Below are 16,055 nucleotides of genomic sequence, written 5' to 3'. Positions count from 1 at the left end.
GGAATTCCGGCCGCACTTTTTGTAGTAGTTATCTTCCATGGAATTATCCGTACATACGGCTGTTCTTCCCGCGTTCTGTTTCTCCTCTTTCTTCTCTTTTCATTATCTTTCTCGCTGTTAGTTTTCGGAAAGAAACCGATATAATGTAAACTGGTTGTAAGGTCTTGGCTGAAAAGAAAAGAACGCATAGGTACAACAAGTTTGGCTTACTAAACAACGCGGGGCTTACGAACTAGTTAGTGGCCTAGTGTTTTCAATGCCGTAGGGATTTCTTTTTTCGAACATTCCACTTTTCTAAATACCCTCTTACACTTTCAACGTAGATATTTCTATAGCTACATGCTTTAAACGTACATGAATATAAACAAATGCTTTCATACTCGAGGTATATCTAATTCTGTAGCCGGAACACATGGTGATGATTTCCTCTTCCCCCCACCCCCCGTGGGTCAAATTGGCACGAATCAGCCCCACCAACCAAACCCCCCACTCCCACCCCCACAATTGAGTCAAATTCGGCCTGTGCACTAATTAGAGAGCGCTCACTTGATACTAAACAATGTGAAATGAGTCACTTCCGGGACCAGTTGCTATTCACACACAATAATTTGACCCGTGACAAAATATGGCTCAGGCCTGGTCCGGCGTTTATGGCCAAATTAGGCCCGTGCCAAAAATGCTCGTGTGATCGCGGCTCACGCGTTAGGAGATTAATTTTCCGAAGCATAATTCCGCCGCCCTCTATTTTTGATCCGCTAAAAGTGTCGTCGTTTCGATGACGTTCAACGCACTATTGAAAAAAGATTTCCGCGCGAGCGTCTGTCCGCCGTGACGCTCCGAACACCACCGGAAAACATTGATAAACAATAACGTACCGAAAACAATTTCCTCTCAACACCTCTCATAAATCGATATTCGGCTGAATATTCTCCTCAGCGAGAGAGAGAGAGAGAGAGAGAGAAGGTCGTATAGAAGCAGATTATTCACGACAGCGCTTGCTGTACCGGACCTCATCGGGAAGGAGGGTAAAATATCAGGCGTCACGTTCTTATTGCGGGGATTAATTAGTCATGTATTGTCAGACAGGATCAAGAGCCGACACAGATTGATCAATGACAACACGATTCTGTGAATCTCTATTCAATCCTCTCGTCTCTCTCGTCTCTCGGCGCCAGATGTGTGTGTGTACGCGCGGTGTTGACACTGTCGTAAATTGACTTCAGAGAGGCTGAAAGAGATTGAGAGTTGAGTACAGACCAGAATGCAGGGAGGTGCTGAATGCAGGGAGGTGCTGAATGCAGGGAGGTGCTGAATGCAGGGAGGTGCTGAATGCAGGGAGGTGCTGAATGCAGGGAGGTGCTGAATGCAGGGAGGTTCTGAATGCAGGGAGGTGCTGAATGCTGGGAGGTACTGAATACAGGGAGGTGCTGAATACAGGGAGGTGCTGAATACAGTGAGGTGCTCACAGCTTGGAGTAACCCTGATTTCTCCAAGCTCACAGGGAGGTGCTATGTTCTCGCATGGACTCTAAAGCATTTTAGAGTCCATGTTTCTCCCTACTTAAGCCATGATCACACTAAGACGATTTGGCCCTGGCCGCATTGATCAGACCAGAGTCAAATTTGGCGTGTGCCTTATAAGAGAGCGTGTTCATACATAAATCACAATATTTTAGCTTAACCAGTTGCAATTCACACCCAATCATTTTATTTGGCCCATGCCAAGAGTTGGCACAGGACCGATCCCAAATTTGGCCTGGGCCAAACAGGCATGGGTCCATTTGGCACCTGTGTCAACAGTTAACCTTGGTCTTTCTTCTCTTAAATTTGGCCCAGGCCAAAAATGCTTTCATCTTATAGTTACGCTCAGCCACTAGTCGCTATACCATTATTGAAAGACGATCATCAAGTTGAGGTATGCTACGTTTGGAATTGCGGTCAGCCAAACCTATCCATCACAGCTGAAGAAATATGTCAATAAGATTAGGACTTATGGTCTGCGCCTTAGTGGTCCGTGAAGTGATAGCTTTGCTGAGTTTTTTTAAAATTTCTGTCGCTCATATCTGTTTAGGGCAGTTCGTCTCGACAGATCGAACCCGTGTCCGATCTACTCGTGCTGGCGCGTCTCACCGGTGAAATCTTGTTTGCCCAGTTGATGGAAATGTAGTTGGAACTAAACGATTTGAATTCGAATCATGCGTTGTATCTATCTGTGTTGATTTTGCTCACCTACTGCAGAATGCTGGAGAGAGAGAGAGAGCTCGGATGTTTCGAATTAGAATCGCCAGGGGACATGCAATTTACTAAGAAAGAACATTTACATGTCTGGCTGGCTTTAGGGATTTTCTGTTGTATTGTTCGCTTAACTATGAATCTAATCTGCCTTGCAGGGTTTATGTATTGATTGAATGAACGATGCAGGGCAGGTAGAATGCTTCATTTTACCTGTGCGTGCCGCGCGCAGTGGTCTACGCGCTGTCTATCTACGCTATACGCCGGGAGTTTACCGGATTGAAGCACCGCGAACCCGGTGGTTTTCTACGATGCAAAACATGATTGGATGAAGCTGTTCTTTGATTGACACGTCGACCGACGAAAATAAGCTAATTTATGAACGGCTGGGTTTTTTCTTCAACACAGGCCAGCGTCCTCTCTTTAAACGGTCCCATCAGCTCGTGGTGCCATCTAGGTCAACTGCGGCGAGGGAGTTTCTCGTTTCAATATATCGAGCTCTCTTTTGACAACAAGTGTTATCCAATGTGTAACACATTTGAATAGCTTATTGAATTGCCTGTTTTAGTCGAGAGCACTTCAGTCTCGTATGAAATGTCAAGCTCACTTGTACTAGAAATTCACTCTGCATCCATAATTTGGAATATAATAGCATTTTTGAATGGTATGAACTAGCGCGGCTATACTCTTGACTACTCACGTTGCTTGTCTGTCACTTTTATAAGTACTCTGTGTACATTTTTCAAACCTCGCATATATTTTTTTTTCGGTCTTGACAAGAAGAGTGTTAAAGTTTGGAATATCTTAAAATAGCCTTTGGCTACGGATCAATTTTAAATGGATCTAAATTGATCCATTTAGATACGTATCTTCAATCAGGCCAGTTTTTTTATATCTAGGTGATAAACTTGTAAACTCTTAGTAATACTTGCTTTGAAATTCAGCCTTGTCTTAATCAATACACAGGATTACCCTAGATGATACCCCCTAAACAGATCACGATATCTGTATGATCATTCGCAAAACACTTCGATAACATGAACTGCGCTTAAAATGAAAGATTCGTACTCTGATTTCCGATTTCAAAGTCGTAAGCCACGTTCGCACTGTGTTATTCAGAATCTTCTAAAATTTAGTCCTAAATTCGAATCTAGATTTTAGAACAGACTGTGATTCTCTATGCTAATAGAAACTTAGCTTCGATGAATTGCCTGTCAATCAGTGTTACATCAAGCTGGACCAGTCATACGAGCTGTGAATTCACCGCATTGATTTGGCCAGTTCGGAATAGATCCATTCCAGGTGCTGGCCAAATAAGAAGAACTAACTTACAATTAGCCTGAACCCTGGTAGGTGCCATGAGATTATAACAGCTGCCAGCTGAGTTAACCGATACAGAATTTGGGCATTGTAGCTGTGAACGCCAGTAAAAAACGGGATTGCCCGATGAAAAGATCGGTAAAAAGTAAACAGCCCCTGTACTGATACATGTGTGTGTGTAATATTATAGATCAGTCAATTGTACTCGAAACACTACAAGAGAAGTTTTAGTCTCAATGAGTTACAACAGTTGAAAGGCGTCTCTCTCGTTTCGGTTGCAAACGAACGTGTCTTCGGTGAATGAAACCACTCTCGCGCGGCGAAGTCGATTTGTGTATATCGACGTCTAAGTCGGATTCAGTTTCCCCGAGACTACACCTCATTAATACACGCGCTCGCGTTTTAAAGAGTAGTCAAGTTTCGCGAATTGGCAAGAGGATTGAGTGTGAAAACCTATTCCACCGATCTCTCCTTCCCTTTCTCTCTCCTCTTGTCGATGTTGTGTACAATGTCTATTATGTATTTTGTCGATATCGACACTTAAAACTTGCACTTCTAATGACATTGATGCGCATTCTTTGTCGCCATGGCAACCAAGTTAATATGCGTGCAGGTATTAATGCGTATATTGTGTTAAAGGATTACGTGCGTATAAAACGGTTCTACCTGAGGACGCGCTCGCCGCGCGGGTACCCATCACAATCACTGGTTACATCCAGATCCTGTCAGTATCAGTCAACCATAGATAATCTGGACCTAGTTCCATTGTTGGAGGTTAAAAGTTAACTAACAGTTCGTACTGGTCCTGAAAGGGAAAGGAAGACCTGCTGAAAGTGGAAGCTTATAAACTCTTTTGAGTTAGAATGAGTTAACTCCTAACTGTGGCACTATCCTGACTAATTTCTTCCTAAGGCCTTATGCGCACAGCCAGAAATAAACTTGCAACTGGAAACATGAAACATAATTTCATGTGCGATGAAACAAGAAACACCTTAAGAAACCTACATTGCTTCCTAGCGATGAGAAAAATAGTTCATGTAACTATACATATGGGCCACATGCTATCGAAAAGGCAGTTCTTTGTTTCCATGTTTCTTGTTTATTGCACACAAAAATCAAAAGAGATGATCCGCTTGTTTCATTAAGTTTCCGGTGTCACATCATTTCGATTCGCTATGTTTCGTGTTTCGGAGCAACTCACAATCATGTAATCAGCCTGAAAATCATTTCTGTTCTGTTTCGCGCAAGGCGTTAGGTAGTAAGTATCCGACGAACAGGATGTCTGAAATTGCGATCTGCTAGCATCCGTGAAATTCGTCGGTACCCGCGCGCGTTTGAACGGCGTTAATAGATTCTCTATGATGCCCTAAATCATATCTCTCTGTATTCATTAAATTATGCAGATTACCGTTCACGCAAACTGCGCATTTGTAAACATACCCCCGGCGGATATAGATTCGCCAACAATCTTTTAATTAAACGGCCTGACCACCGTCGAAAATGCGAAAAGATTATTCAACGCAGATTCACTCGATGAACTCCCGTTCTTGTTTGCTCGGGATAATGGGCGAATTTAGAATTCCGGAATCGAATGGATTCGTCGGCGGCGCCCCGACGAATCGCGATTCGGAATACGCCAGGAACCGACTCGAGCCCGGTATCGTGTTTGTTCAGGCTTGTTGGCGCGACGTCGTTCAAATATTTGCGTAGTATAATTTCATTGGCACGCAAAACATCGTGCTCGTTTTTGCGCGCCGGAAAACGCAATCGTCGCGGCGCGCGATGTTTGCTGCCGGATAAACTCGCGTGATTGAATTGATGATGGATTAAAAAGAGATTACGACACGGGAGAATTTGTAACTTGGCCTGCAAGGCGTAGCTCGCCGTACTCCTGCGTTACTGGAAATATAGTTTACCCGGTTGCTGTATCCCATAAACTATGTTTTCATAAGATAAAAACCCACTATCTACAGATAAAAAGAATTTAAAAACAAGAATTTATTTATTCGAACAATCTAAAATATATAGAATACACGACGTTTAGATCTCACCCTAGAGATCATCGTCAGGTGTCTGAGATCGAAACGTCATGTTTTCTATATATTTTAGATTGTTCGAATAAATAAATTCTTGTTTTTAAATTCTTTTAATCTGTAGATAGTGGGTTTTTATCTTATTATCCGTTTACCACGTTTGAGTCTGAGTGTGGTTATCGTTCTATTATGTTTTCATATATGTATATATATTGTATATAATATCAAAAATACATTTGAATGTATACATATTTATTTTTGGTATCGAGTTCAGTTTACTAAGTGTACAAGCTGTCCTTTAGATAACTCATCAGTTTACGTAATAATAGTATAGGATGTTGGTCCAAACTATAGGACAACAGGTGGTCACTTACGTACTTTGTTATCCGCGAAATATCAGCGAATTTTCTTTTCTTTTAAAAAGTCCGGAAATAGTCGGGGAATAAGCACGTCAAATAAAAGTGGCCACCCTGGACAACTTAATGAGCGAGATAAATGAAGTTGAAGGTTGTGATTGGTACCGTACGTATAAGCCATGGTCACGGGAATCCCTTTTTGGCCCGGTCATACTTGCCTGTGCCTAATTATAGAGCCTGGAGCTGGTTTTTGGTGTCAGACCAACATGGTCCCAATGTGATGGTGGGCCCAAGTCAAAAACTCTTGCGTGGTCATCTCTACAGTCTCTGAACTCTATTACTTAGATCTGAATTAGATTTGATGAGTTGCTCCGATCAGGTATCACAGTCTCTTATGTCAGTGATCCGATTACTAAGTTGTCCACGTCTGGAAAAGTTGCGCAGTTCCGTCGATCGAGACGATCATCACTATGTTCAGTCTTTTAATGCGAAGCGCTCCAATCTAAAGTGTAAAACGATGTCTCTGTAAAAGTTCAGGAGTTGTAACGCAGCGTTTGATCGTGCAGTCGACAAGCCGGTGCACCTGATGAATCCGCCCACAAATCCGCTATCTAGGCGGATCGTCAGAATCTCGGAACTGCTCGACGCGTTATGAAACATTTCGACACGGTGTCCAACCCGAGTTCAACGATGCTTTCACATTACGTGTGTAACCACATAATGTTGTTAAGTGAAATGAGAGCAGAGCGGAGGAACAGATGGAGGAGCAGAGTGAAGGAGCAGATGGATGAGCAGAGCAGAGGAGCAGATGGATGAGCAGATGGATGAGCAGAGTGGAGGAGCAGATGGATGAGCAGAGCAGAGCAGAGCAGCAGATGGACGAGCAGAGCGGAGGAGCAGATGGAGGAGCAGAGCGGAGCAGCAGATGGACGAGCAGATGGATGAGCAGAGCAGAGCAGAGCAGCAGATGGACGAGCAGAGCGGAGGAGCAGATGGAGGAGCAGAGCGGAGCAGCAGATGGACGAGCAGATGGATGAGCAGAGCAGAGGAGCAGATGGATAAGCAGAGTGGAGGAGCAGATGGATGAGCAGAGCAGAGGAGCAGATGGATGAGTAGAGTGGAGGAGCAGATGGACGAGCAGAGCGGAGGAGCAGATGGAGGCGCAGAGCGGAGCAGCAGATGGACGAGCAGAGTGGAGGAGCAGATGGATGAGCAGAGGGGAGGAGCAGATGGATGAGCAGAGCAGAGGAGCAGATGGATGAGTAGAGTGGAGGAGCAGATGGAGGAGCAGAGCGGAGCAGCAGATGGACGAGCAGAGTGGAGGAGCAGATGGATGAGTAGAGTGGAGGAGCAGATGGACGAGCAGAGCGGAGGAGCAGATGGAGGCGCAGAGCGGAGCAGCAGATGGACGAGCAGAGTGGAGGAGCAGATGGATGAGCAGAGTGGAGGAGCAGATGGATGAGTAGAGTGGAGGAGCAGATGGACGAGCAGAGCGGAGGAGCAGATGGAGGCGCAGAGCGGAGCAGCAGATGGACGAGCAGAGTGGAGGAGCAGATGGATGAGCAGAGGGGAGGAGCAGATGGATGAGCAGAGCAGAGGAGCAGATGGATGAGTAGAGTGGAGGAGCAGATGGAGGAGCAGAGCGGAGCAGCAGATGGACGAGCAGAGTGGAGGAGCAGAGCAGAGGAGCAGATGGATGAGCAGAGTGGAGGAGCAGATGGATGAGCAGAGCAGAGGAGCAGATGGATGAGCAGAGCGTAGGAGCAGATGGATGAGCAGAGGGGAGGAGCAGATGGATGAGCAGAGGGGAGGAGCAGATGGATGAGCAGAGCGGAGGAGCAGATGGATGAGCAGAGTGGAGGAGCAGATGGATGAGCAGAGTGGAGGAGCAGATGGAGGAGCAGATGGTTGAGCAGATGGATGAGCAGAGCAGAAGAGCAGGTGGAGGAGCAGAGCGGGATCGATACACGCGTGCTCTGATAAAAATGCAGCTGCTGAATAAGGCAAGTCTATTACTGACGATAGATCAGCTCTAAATAAGAGGTTTTCTGATCTATGTATTTGACAGTTCTTTAGCTTATCCAGTCAATGTATGATTTAGGCTTATATAGACCGGCTCAAAGGGTATCCTCGAAGGCAGTATATCAGTGATACTAGAGAAATATAGAAAAAACAGGCGGCGTGTTCCATATCGATAGTTCAGTTTTGTCAGTTGAGATAAATTCAGTTCTTGATGTTCTTATTCTTGAAATAGGGAACTAATAAACCGGTCCCTTTTCAAATCACCTGCCAGGAACTAAACAGGGGGGTTTGACTTTGAAATAGGAAATCATTGGACGGTATATTTCTATTTTTTAGCCCGAGAGGCAGATTTTCAAACCTGGCTAGCGATATGAAGGTCAAGGTCGTGTTTTGTAATGGCACCTCGGCTCCGTTGCGCCGGGAGATGGTTTTTGTATAGGAATTTCAAATGGCACGAATGCTGAAGGCTTCGTGGGACCTCTCTTTGTGCTCGTAACTTAGAACAAAATTATGTGCGCACCGAGTTATAATGGATAATTGATAACTCGCGCCAAACCTTTGCCCGCGCCGAGCATAAATACTGGGGAACGCCAGCGCCGCTTAACACAATCAGGAAAATGGCCTGAGGTCTGTGACTAGCCGTGAGGCAATAAATATTTGAATGCTTGTTATTGGCACTCAGTCATCAGGAAGAACAGGATTTAATGGGTGCCAGAAATACAAGCGATTCACGAGCGCGATGTATGAAGTCAGATATCATCTCTCACCTACACACATCATCTCGTCTACGAATTATCACCTGTACTCAGCTATGTTCAACTATCTTCCTTTATATCGACTTGTCACGAGGCGTCTTTTCTCTCTTCGTCGCGATGATGAAGTTTCTTTCGCAGGATCGTTTCTTTGAAGGTGCAGTTGACCTGAAACACATTCTTCATGTGAAGTTTTCTACAGTCGACCCTCGATTATCAGCTATCCTCGGTTTTCCAAAATTTTGAAGCCCTGATTACTAAAACTTATTTAATTATCAGTGAAAGAGTTAATTATCAGTAAAGGAGATATTCAGTTATCTGCCACCCAAGACTATCCGTTATTACTAAACATTAACCGCGATCACGCAGAGGCAATTTGGCCTGGGCCATACTGACATGGATTAGGCCCGAGTTCATGCCTAATTAGAATGCGTGTTCAAGGGAAAATCATTCAAACAATGCTTAAGAAGGTCAAGTGAGTCATTTCCGGAACCAGTTGCAATTCAGACACACAATTTGACCCGTGCTTAAATTTTGCCCTGACCAAATTAGGTCCGGGCCCGAAACGATCGTGTTATTGATACCAACAGTGATGGATAGAGTGCAATTATTGGTCCATTCTAAATATAGTACATTGTGAATAACGTAGTGCGAACGCAGCCGATATGTGGAGCAGTTTTTATGCTCGGTATAGGTTCAGTGCGGATATAATTGGAAAATTCAAGTGGATCAATCATGTAAATGGTGAAAACATCGAATTCAGTCAGTCAAGCGGTTCTCAAGTTATTTCCAGCAACTTTTCCTCGCTCGTTCGCGGAAACAGTTTGCGATATGAAGGTGACCTGGTTTTCTTCCGGCTGAAAGTTCATTGATTCGATTTCAAATGAAATAAGCTTTATTCGTCGTTGCGTGACTCGCAAGGTTGTCATAGCTCGAAGATGCTGTTAGTCTTCAAGGGTTTGTGACACGAACTCAAACTTTTATATCACGGAAACTTCTAGGACCTCGGATCGTGGACTCTAAACACAAACACATCTTGTTTTTTTAGAGTCCATTCTCTGATCTATCATGACCGTTTTATCAACCTTTTTATGTTTCACATTCGAGAGAGACCCAATTTCAACTTATGGCTTAGATTAGATTAGATAAGTCAAGATATTTCCTTATTACTCCTGAATGAGATATCAATATATAAGGAGGTCATCAATACAAGTACTGGGTCCTTGATTTAAGCACTTGTCCGATTGCCCTGGCAAAAGTATATTTTCATTAGGGAAAGAAGGATATCATTTTCACTTGGCCACCGGGCCTGTGCAATTTTATGTCTTAATACGTATTATGTATTTTATGTTTTATTAGTTCTTGGTATTTCAGCTGCTCCTTTTGCCAAGTGCTGCCACCTGCTGGCACCAGCAAGGTCAGCGAATGTTCTCGCAGCAGGTCAAATAATAGCTGAATTATCGGTCTCGTCAGTAATAGTTAAAGTTTAAGTAAAGACCCTCCCTCCCTCCCTCCCTCCCTCCCTCCCTCCCTCCCTCCCTCCCTCCCTCCCTCCCTCCCTCCCTCCCTCCCTCCCTCCCTCCCTCCCTCCCTCCCTCCCTCCCTCCCTCCCTCCCTCCCTCCCTCCCTCCCTCCCTCCCTCCCTCCCTCCCTCCCCCTCCCCCTCCCCCTCCCCCTCCCCCTCCCCCTCCCTCCCTCCCCCTCCCTCCCTCTCCCTCCCTCTCCCCTCCCTCCCTCTCCCTCTCCTCTCCCTCTCCCCTCCCCTCCCCCTCTCCCCTCCCTCCCTCCCTCCCTCTCTCTCGGACAAGTGATTTATTTACTCTACTAGAAATCGATTTGTTTGAATGGTTCATGGCAGCTTAATTAGTAACATTAATGCATTAATGAGCGGCTCTTTGTTCCGTATACAGGCTTAACGTCGATGGTACTTAACTCATAAAGACTGCAACGCGAGCAGTGCAGCTCCAGCCGTGTCTCAAGATGTTGATTTTATCATTTCATGAGTAACTTTGCAATACATTGAATGACGAACGCTTAATGTAATTATTTCAGCGAAGGCCATTTTTCTTTTCAACTCGTGTCATTTCCACGCAAACAGGCGGGCGGGTTACATCAACGAGGCTCGTCACATCTTAAACCTCGAAACGATACAAAAAGAGAATCTATTCGCCACTCGCTCCACTCGTGGAATTGATAGGCGTCGATTTGACAATCCTCTGAAGATGAATTGTCCGATGCCGATGCTGCTGCTGATGCTGCTGCTGCTGATGCTGCTGCTGTAGAGAACACACATCTATCGTCGCTTGTAGATCAGATCTTTTGCATGCCGGTGAAAATTGGTTTTCCATGTCTCGACGCGCGCCAACAAAGACTGAATCCGTGATGTTGCATTGATTGGCCACAGCGAGGTGTTTCGCGCGTTGAGACGACATTCCAGTCTGATAATGACTTGTGCGCATTTTTTTGATTGATTTTGATTGATTTTGATCATTGCACCTGTCCAACACAGTAGTGTGTGTATATATATATATATATATATATATATATATATATATATATATATATATATATATATATATATATATATATATATATATATATATATAAACTGATAGATCACCTTCAGGACGATGATTTACTGCACTTCATCATGGACGTATGAACTAACTAAACTGTTAGTAGTTGATACGTCTGAGATCTCATCAAGCCCTACCGAATGCTGCGGAGAATTTTCCATTTCCAAATGAAATGAATGTAATAAGATTCTGCATTCATTTTACTTCCTCAAAATAGGAGTATTAGAAGGGGTAATTAGTCAACTACAGACATTTTGGACCAAGTTCCATGTGAAGATTTTAGTCTTTCGCAGCTAACTAAGAACCAGGGTCCAGTTCCACAGTTCTGAGTTAAGATTTGACCCTGGGTTAAAACATTGAAAATGAACTAACTTTAACTCAGAGTTAACTCTAACTCACAACTGTGGAACTGGGTCCAGGGAGTTCCTCAGTTCTTAGTTAAAGAGTTAACTTATGATTTACATTTTATTTTCAATGATTCAACTCTAGGGCCAAATCGCACAACTGTGGAACTGGATTCCTGATTTCATTACGGCACATAAAAGATCGCAGTTGTGATGCTGGTTCTGCCTGGCTTTGTGCAGATACAGCTAAGATCCATGGTAGACCATTCATAAAAAACATTTATGCAGATTGACTGAAAATGACATTTCTTTAGCCGCTAATGACCGGCGCATCTTACGGTAAAAGAAGCCCTCGCGCGTTTCAACATCGCTCTGAAATCAATGTTCATTTGAACTGGAAACTTTTTTCTAATGGCATATACATTCGGTTCTTCCATCGGTGGCGCGGCACGGCACGGCTGGCGAGGCTTGTACGGATCACGGCGCTTCGGATAATCGATCGATAAGTGTAGAATCACCTGCTTGTAAGGCGTTCTGATCCTGCGTGTCTGCGCGCAGAAAATTAAATGCCAAAATCAGTAAATGCCGAGCTTGAAGTAGCGCGCTACGTAGAAATAGCATTACGGATGACGCTGGCAGGGTTTGGTCGTAGCTTTGATGTTCAGTCAGCCAGATTACGCCGAGATTGCCTTAGTGGATTGCCGATATACATTGTGTGTCAGATAGAAAATGTAAGCGTAGTCAAGCGTGGTTTTGTGGCCGGGTCTTGAGTCGATGAGGCCTTAATGTTGCATTTATGAGTTCAAATGTTTTTGCCTTCGGAAAGCTCTTTTGAAGTACGGATTTTTTGCACTCTTGGATTTTTCTAATTTTTTACATTTCAGGATTTGTGGTGATTTTTTGCGGTAAATAGTTTGGGTTTCAGGTTGCGCTTTCAGTCTTGCGGGAGTCAGTTTTCATAAAGCCTGACTCCAGGGAAAATGTTCACTAAATACCGTGTTTTACAGCAGTTAGCCTCTAGGTAGATTCTCCAAACTTAAGGATTAAAAGTGAACGGACTCACAAAATTGAACCATATTCAAGGTTTCGTTTTCTGTTTATCCGGTCCTGCTGGGGGCATTCGAACCTGATGGCATTCGCTAGGCTCAGCCGCGGCATGAAACCTCTGCCACACAAGACCGGATGCACAGGTACATGCGCAGCTTAGATGATGTCATTATAAGCCAATCAGAAATCCTGTTTTGTATAAACAAAGGTTTTTCCATCTACAGTTTATCCATGGAATTTGGCTCAGCGATTATACAACGGGCAGGGTTTCGCGCCGTGGCTGAGTCAGCGATGCGAGCAGGTTCAAATCCCTGTCAGGGGAAGATGACTGAGGGCAAGTCATGGCATCAGTCGTTGGTTTGGAGATTCTTCGTGCTTCTTGAATAGGAGGATTTTAACTCTATATCAGACGGCTTGAATCCAATGAATTCTAAGACTGCTGGCCTTGATTTCGTCGGATCGGTTTCTCTCAGATCGGATCTCTTTGGTCTTGTATTGTATGGTATATAGTTTTAGTGGCAATCGTGGTTACAGTAGATAGCGCTCGACCGAGTAACGCAACGCGTCGTCGGTAAGTCGTGCGCGTCTGTTGTGATGTCAATCGTCGCTGTACCACACCGCCGTGACAAGATGATGCGCGAAGATGGTGATAATTGAAAAATGTGACCCGATGTAAGAACTCTCGCTGTTTCGCGTTCGATAAAAGAAACCTACGACCGTACGACATCGGAACCGGTGACAACAACAGTGATTTATCATTCTCACAACGGAGATGGATGACGCGCGTGTGTAACGGATTTCTCCGAGTCCGTCCGCGTTCGAGCTCTTCCCGAAACGTCGCGGTATGATTTTAATAGCCGCGATCGCGTGGAGACGATTTGGCCCGGCGAAAATTGGCCCCGATGGGACCCGAGTAAAATTTGGTCCGCGGTGCTTACAATCTTGTGATAAAGCAAGTCGAGTCACTTCCCAAAAGAATTAAGCGTTTACATGCAATCATTTTACCCGTGCTAAAATTTGGCGCAAATTAGTCCATCGTTTTTGGTCGGGTCTTACCTCTTGGCCCGCGTCAAAACTGGAATGGGCAAATTTGGCAGCCGCATGTAAACGGTCACAGTTACTAGTGACATTATGCATATGGAAAACTTTCAAAAAATGTGACAAGCCGTGTATACTTGAAGTGCACTAGACTGCAGTGAGGTATATCATATTTACGTCGCGGTATGCCGTATTTATCGCGTTCAGCTTTCTGATAAAAATACTCCTCTCGTCTTGGAGATTGTTTGTCTATCGAGTTTCTCAAGTTGAGATTTCGTCGCCACGAGCTTCGGTTTGAAAAAGAGTGCCTCTCTCTCCTGCAGCGGTCGATTTTAAACCTATAAAAACAGAAACGATTTAAATAAAGAAACGCATTTAACGACCATGAATCGAATAGATTCATCGAGGCTGCGATTATCGAGCGGCCGACAGTCTCTTAAAAACGTTTCTTCCCGCGGCGATCAATTCAGAACCGATAAATCGCGGTCGATTTTCGAATAAAAACCTAATTAGTAACGTACGAAAATGAAGCATTCAATTGGATCGATACTTGATAGAAATCGAGAATGCGAAAGGCTTGTTTCTCCAGTTGAAATACAAGGGGAACACTTGCACAGTCATGGCTTCATTCAAGACCTCTCTTAAAAGACTATCTCACATCTTGTAAGACTAGTCTTGGACCTTTCTAAGACCACAGCAAATCCTTACAACATAAAGACTAATGTTTATTTCAGCTTAGCTCGAGAGGACGTGGAGAGGCCTAGCGCGGTCAGTCATGGTAGCGCACACTTTTATCACGTATGTACTACCATAACTGACTGAGCTAGGCCGGCCGATGTCTTCTCAAGCAAAGTTGAAGTTGAAGACCACTTTCGGACTTAGGCCTCCACTGCACATGGGATGGAGCCCAGTTTTGATTCAGGACCAGTCTAACGCCATTTTAGTTCTAACAGCCAATCTAAGGGCCCGAGACCGATCTTTAATCTAAGCCATAATGTTCAACCGGGCTAGGAGATTAATCGATGGCTATCGTTTAACTCTGATTTCCGAGGACAGTCCGTCCGTCCTCGTCACGCCGATAATCCGGCAGCCATTTTTCATCGACGCAATTAATTACATCCCGTTTCGTCCGATGCAGATTCTCTGAGAGTCCGACTCGAGTCGCGTTCCGATTTTTCGTGATCGGATCAAACGTCGACGCATTGTTAAATCGGCATTGTACAGCATCGATTCATATTGCATTCGTTCTGCTTCAAACACGGCGCATTCATAGAATTAATAAGCCATTACGCTGCTGCTGCTGCTGCTGCTCGCCTAGCTCAATATCTTAATAATTAATCTCAATATCTTAATAACTCGAACAGATTTTCGTCGTAGATGGTTTTAAGTCTAAACGGAACTCCCTGGGAAGGCGGGGTCCAAAAGAAAAAGAAGGGTATTCCTCTGAAATAGCAACTATATGCTGAAGCTGCAAGTGGGGTTTCTATACATTTTACAAGAAACGATGCGATTTCAGAAAGGATGAGCGTCAAATATGCAGGTTTTGACGACCAGGGCTCACAGGTGGGTTAAAGATAATGTGGATGAATACCATACAATGACCTTTCAATTGTCACTATGTTAACTGTCTACTGTTTAACTCTTACCAACTTTTGAACAACCTGGTCCCTTGACAAAAAGGGGAACCTTGTGTCATTGGCAAGGCAAGGTTCGGAATCCCTGAAATCCCCCCAGAGATTTGCCCCATAAACCCATTAACACCAATCCGGTCCCTGGAATTGATTGTAACTGAGACAACAAAACGTTGTCTTCCAATTTTTTCGATTCGATCTATAATAGGGTAATATCGTAATCTCGCTGTCGCACGGAAAGCATCAAACGAAAGAGTTCAATATAACTGGAGTATTTCATGGCGGATTGCTGATAAGCTCGATTTATATAAATTCGAGCCCATTCAGTTCATACAAAGAAAAAAACCTCATTAAGAAATGACAGTGTATATTTGGGCGGCAGCTGTAGTATTAATTTGTATGTGAATTACGAGATGAGGAGACACACGGAGCTGGATTGTAATTTTCTGAGTGCTTGCTCTAGCATAAATGCGGTGTGCCTGCGGTGTGTGTGCGCACGCATAAAGTTCCACTTTGATTTTTGTAATATCATTGTTCATCAATCATTTTTCTATGCATGGATTGTCACAAGATGTATGTATGTGTCAGATGTATCTACGGATATCTATTCCGTGTGATTGAATTATATCGGGATTCGGATGGTTTTCGCGAATTATCAAACTTCAGAGCCACTTCGACGTGGTGATAATATCAGAGCGGGTTACG

At 44.2% G+C, this 16,055-nt stretch overlaps 1 protein-coding gene across 1 annotated transcript in view; it reads left to right on the top strand.

Annotated features, from left to right (window-relative positions):
• LOC141905973 (nonsense-mediated mRNA decay factor SMG5-like) overlaps positions 1-16,055 on the top strand; it is a 41,863-nt gene that overhangs the window by 24,051 nt on the left and 1,757 nt on the right. The window lies entirely within an intron of this gene.

Source organism: Tubulanus polymorphus, chromosome 5, assembly GCF_964204645.1.
Source record: "Tubulanus polymorphus chromosome 5, tnTubPoly1.2, whole genome shotgun sequence".
Lineage (NCBI taxonomy): Eukaryota > Metazoa > Nemertea > Palaeonemertea > Tubulaniformes > Tubulanidae > Tubulanus > Tubulanus polymorphus.
The sequence above is the reverse complement of the archived record's forward strand: the minus strand, read 5'-3'. Positions and strand labels throughout refer to the sequence as shown.